Source organism: Stegodyphus dumicola, chromosome 4 (genome assembly GCF_044657685.1).
Source record: "Stegodyphus dumicola isolate Sdum_Otavi_A_Nest chromosome 4, ASM4465768v1".
Lineage (NCBI taxonomy): Eukaryota > Metazoa > Arthropoda > Arachnida > Araneae > Eresidae > Stegodyphus > Stegodyphus dumicola.
In genome coordinates, this window is record NC_140771.1 from 222,695,879 (window position 1) to 222,701,878 (window position 6,000).

A 6,000-nucleotide genomic window follows, 5' to 3' on the forward strand; every position below is an offset into this window, starting at 1 on the left:
ATTTTAGCATCGATAAAATATTCTGGTTTTAGTATAACTTTACAACCAGACGTTACATGCACAGGCAAAAAGGCTTCTCCTTCTGATTTTAAATATATTATTAATTTTAAGTATATAATGAGCAATATAAGAATCTTTCCCCGCCCCCATTTTATACATTTTCAGAAATTGCTAGTGTTTTGTCTGTGTCTTTATATCAGTATTTCACTGATAAAAGAACTTATGGAAAAGTTGTGTTCTGAGTTTTCTCCTGTATTTTAGCCTTTCTCAATCTGCAATCCTTCTAGATTTCCATAAAATACAAGTAAAACTCATATGAACTAGATCACATTAATAAAAAAGCTAACTAAACATCTCACATGGCAGTCATCTATCATTCTTTCTCCTAAGACTGACATTTTATGAAATTTATTACTGGTTAAAAATTATAATATAGTTTGCTTCTATGTATGTTTGTGAGAAAGGATTTACATCACTAATTCAAATAAAAACAAAGTACTGAAACTGACTATATGTATTTTCCGATTTCAGACTTAAGCTTATGAGTATACAATGGCTTCCAAAAATCTTCTTACACTTATGAGTTTCAATGAAATACTGCTTTATTCATTAATAAAAACTAATATTTGAGAATGGGAATTTCATGCTGACTTCCAACTCTGTGAATATGAACCAAAATCTAGTGTGATTATGTTACGAAGTGCTTGCAAACAAATGTATGAAAACCATGAAATTTAAATTATATTTAGAAATTAAACTAAGTATAAAAGATAAACCTTTTGAATTTTTGCAATGATGTCTTTAAGAACTGAATATAGAAATCAATTCAAAGTTGTTTCGAATAAACGGATGTAGAAGCTTTCTATTGGGTTGAAACAAGTAATGGCCGTTGATGTTTTGTTTAAAATTACGCAGTAAAAATAAAGTGTACTGGCATAATGTTTTGTGTTATTCGAAAGAGAATCTTTCCCTCTACAAGATGGCACAGTTGATTTTTTTTTTGAGCTAATTTTTATTATTTTTCAGGTCATTAAAATGGAGTGTCAAGTCGGCAAAAATAAGCATTTTCGACACCTTCTTCTTTTTGCATTTAATCGAGGCACCAATGCTGCAGAAGCTGCTCGATAGATTTGTGAAGTGTATGGAGAAGATGCAATACCTGAACGAACTGCAAGAAATTAAATTGCCAAATTCAAAAATGGTAATTTCGACTTCGAAAACGCTATTCGTTCCGGACGACCAGATGAGTTTGATGAAGAGCGTTTGAATCAACTTCTGCACAAAGATGCATGTCAAACCACTCGAGAATAAGCTGAACAAATGGGTTGTAGCCAAATGACTATAGTTTGACATCTTGGGTCTATGGAGAAAGTCCAAAAACTCTGATATTATTGACTAATTTATTGTTTTTTTTTTTGTTAAAAAGAAAATTTTTAAATTAAAAAAAGGCCATTACTTATGATGTTTCAACTCAATATACTGCAAGACTTCATACTGTGAAGAATAGAACACTGCATACTACAGGTGAATCTTATTTTTAAAGCACCATTATCCAGTTAACAATAGTTAAAAGAATGGGTAAAATTTTTTATAAAGATATTGATTTAATGCCACATTCAAATGATACAATTATATTCCAAATCAATGGCATAGCTAAAACACATAATTTGGACTAGAAGAATAAAATAAAATTTATTCTATTCATTTCAGATAGAAAAGATAGCAAACATTTTAGATGATGCACAGTTGATTTGCTATGTCAGGTAGGGGTTCATTTAATGTAGACAAGATAACAAATGTTTTAGATGGTGCAAAGTTGATTTGCTATGTCAAGTATGACTTTAACGATTACATCTATGAAGATATGTTATTTTCAAAGATTGTATCATTATATATAGCTGTAGAAAAAAAATCCTAAATGAATATATCCATCCATTTTCTTGAATTGATTGGAATTCATTAATAAAAATGATAATACTTACAATTATTAATTATTACTTGCAGTTTTGCTAAGAGAAATTTATAAATTTTATTAAAAAATTCTCATTCTGAAATATTCATTCATAAAAATCAATATTTCAGAATGAGAATTTTTTAATAAAATCTATAAATTTTTCTTAGCAAAACTACATTAATTATTTTATGAACATAGTAAAACTTTTTTGGGGGAAATTCAATAATCAAAAGGTAACAAAAATGTTACCTCACAGAAGTCTCAGAATATTGTAGTCTTTCTCACAGAACATTATAGTATTTCTGTCAGCATTTTGTAGGATATCCTGTAGCATTTATGACAGCTTTCAGACTTCTGGATGACTACAGACGTCACGTAGAGTTCACAGTTTTTTTTTTTTTTTTGTTTTGTTTTTGGCAATACCTTCATCAATGTTCCTCCATTCTTGCATCATTACTGTTTTTAGTTCAGTTTTCATTTTTGTATTGTGTCTTCTTACTCTAATCTCTAGTTCTCCACAAATGTGTTCTAGCGAGTTTAAATCTGGTGACTGAGGTGGTATTTTTGGAACTTGTGGAGAATTATAGACACACGGTAAACAAAGAGGGCTATGCGCTTAGAATTGTTATCCTGATAAAAAATAAAGTTGTTTCCAACACCCAAATTTTGGGTAGATAGTTTTGAATTATCTTTTAATATGTTTAAATAAACAGCATTGTTCATTATGCCATCAATAAATAACAAATTACCTAATCATGATGCTGACATGCATACCCACACAAGGACACCTCGACTGCCATGTTTTACTGTTCCAACCAAGGTCTCCATACATTTTCTTCTCTATACAATTTATATGCCCATTGGAACAAAAATGCTAAATTTGTTTTCATTTGCAAATAAGATACGGTTCCTATATGCTTCTGGTTTATTTACCTTTGATATTGCATAGGAAAACCTACGCTTTTTTTTTTTAACTCACAAAAAATTTTCTTCGAGCAGAGCTGATTTTAGTACTCATCGAACAGTTTCAGATGAAACTGAAGTAGAAAAAATTTTCCTGTAAATTCTGTAGAAATCTTTACACCACTCACTTTCACAAATTTTCTAACTATAAATCTCTGAACATGTTGAGTTAACTTTGCTGGACAACCTCTTCTAACATTATTTTATATCCTATTTTCTTCTTTAAAGCATTTCATTACATAATGCACCATAGAATGGGATAAATTTACTAATTTAGCGATATTCCGTATCGATTTTCCAACCTTATGATGAAAAATGATAAATTTGAAAAGAAAGTAAGACTAACACAGATACCACAGACCATATAATAGAAAAAAGTGCTAGCTTTAGATAGGGTTATTATCATTGACATCTGGTGTTTTACTTTACAGTAGTTTGATTGGAAAAAATTCCATGTTTACCTGTTTGGCAACATGTTTGAACGTTATAGGAACTTTTTTTTAAAATTTAATTTATATACGGGTTTTGAATTTTGGTTAAATTTTTGAATAAAAAATTCACTCTCAGCTTATACAGTACAAAGTCTGTAATCCAGACTCGTCGAAACTTCGGCGTTTACGGATTAGGGGTTTTTCCGGATTAGGGATTAGGGATTATAGATCATCAATTTAAATCTGAAGAAATTGTACAATTAAAAATATGAAACCGTAATTTATGAAATAAAGAGCAATTATGATATAAAGGGCCTGAAATTAAAAAAAAAAAAAAAAACTTTATATTTATTTGTTTACTTTAATAAACATTTCTTTCAATACGCGCATGCGTAAAGTTTGTGGCTTTGAGGTCCGGATTATAGATCATTCTGGATAATGGACATCCAGAATACAGACTTTGTACTGTATTTGGAAATACAGTCAAAAGTCGTTAATCCGGACTCGTCAGGACTTCGGTGATTCCGGATTATCGATTTTTCTGGATTATAGATCATCAGTTTAAATCTGGTAGGATGGCATGCAGAAATTATAAAATTAAAAATATGAAACCGTAATTTATGAAATAAAGAACAATTATGATCTAAAGGGTATCAAAATTTACAAAAAAAAAAAAAAAAAAAAAAGCACTTAATATTTATTTGTTTACTTTATTAAACATTTCTTTCAATGTAAAATGTTTAAGTTGCTTCGTTTTTTATGTGATAATACATTCTCTTTAATTCTATAAACAGACATAATTTCTTGTTCAGCTACAAAGTTCCGCTGTTCAAGTCCTTGTATAGCTGTGTCGAGAATACCAACTAATTTGTCAATCGAAATTTTTTCGTTTTCAATAACCTCTGTTACTTTCTTCGCTATCAGAAGCGAATTATAATGACGAGGAATTTGATTTAAATCATATCAAAGAGAGTACAAGTACATCGAGATGAAATACTACATTTAGTAAGGAATTATAAGCCAAATAAAATAAAAACATCTGCCCTGAAGATACGGATAGTGCTGACAGATCAACTTACAATCCATTGTGTGCCGCGGCGTTAAAAATAAACAAAGTTTAGATAAACAAAGGATATGCCTTTATCCATTTTTTGCAGCAATTCCACTTTTTGCTTAATGGACTTCGAAACATACTTTCGCTTTGTAGATCCTTTACATATTAGTAAATATATATCAGAAATTCTATTTGACATAATCGAAAGTTCAAGCTTACTTTTATAAAATTGCTCTAACAGTCTGCAAAAAATAATAAGCCGAATCCAATTCGAAGATTAAGGAACAAAGCAATCTGCAACATTAACTGAATTAAATAATTTTAGCTTAGCTTATACCTTCCATTATACATTAAACACGCATTCGTAAACGTGTTTTGCACACGCATATTCGTAGCTTTGGAGTCCGGATAATGGGTGTCCGAATTATCGACTTTTGACTGTATATGGTATTTATGATACTTACATAATACATAATAGCACAACTACTTTAGCAGAATTCAGAAGTCAAACAACAAAAATCAGCGTTTTATTTACAAAATTTTCACAGGACTAGTTTCGATGGTTTTACTGAACCACCATCCTCAGCTGCAAAACCACAAATGAACAAGATAAGAAATACAGGGTTCATACGGTCCTTAAAAGTCCTTAATTTTTCAAAAATGATTTTTGGTCCTTAAAAGTCCTTAATTTTGGCCGAAATGAATAAATGGTCCTTAATTTTGCTCATTTGACATTTCTTATTATTTCTAATGATTGCCATTCTAAGTGTGAATTACGATTTTTCATGAATATGGAATTAAAATTACACGGCTCTTAACCAATCTGTTGGCGGATTTGCATTGCAAATGATAAAAAAAAACAATTAGCTACCCGAACGAAAGTATCGGTGTCTGATTGACTATTGACCCAATCTTTCGAAACAGGTGTTATCCATAAATTTAGGCAGATTGTGACGAAAGTGTGAAGTCGGAAGTTCTTTAAGAGGCGAAAGTGATGATGAAGGTGCTCAAGAAAAAAAAAGGGGGGGGCGGATTCTGAAAATATTTGCCAAAATTAGAGCAATCCCAACCTGGAAGCCCACAACCCTTCCGATGCCAATAGGAACGAGATGCCTGGAAAGTGCATTTTCAATAAACTGTGGCTTCATCAAGCTGATTACAAAGACTGGATATTGATGGATGACGATCCTTAAATGTGGTCTTTGAAACAAATTGAAATTTCTAGAATGGGAGAGTCAGCGCTGAAAATTCACATGAAAATTAAGTTTCGTTTCATCATTTCAATTTGTTTTTACACGATTTTACTTAGCTTAATTTCTGTGTTTGTTTCAATTAAGCCATAAATTAATTTTTTATCACCTTCTACGGAGTTTATTCTCTTTCCCATACTATATGTATGGGATATCAGGATTATGAGTTTATTTCTACAGAGGGTCTGTTATCGATTTCGCGGGAAATCTGTTGGCTCCATTTCGATTTTAGGTCGCCAAGGGCAAATTCGGTAACGCTAGCTGAGAAAAAGTGAAGTTCAGAAATACGTTTTGAAGCTTCAATAGACAATTAAGTATTTGGTTTAATCCTATGCTGTTGATAGTAAT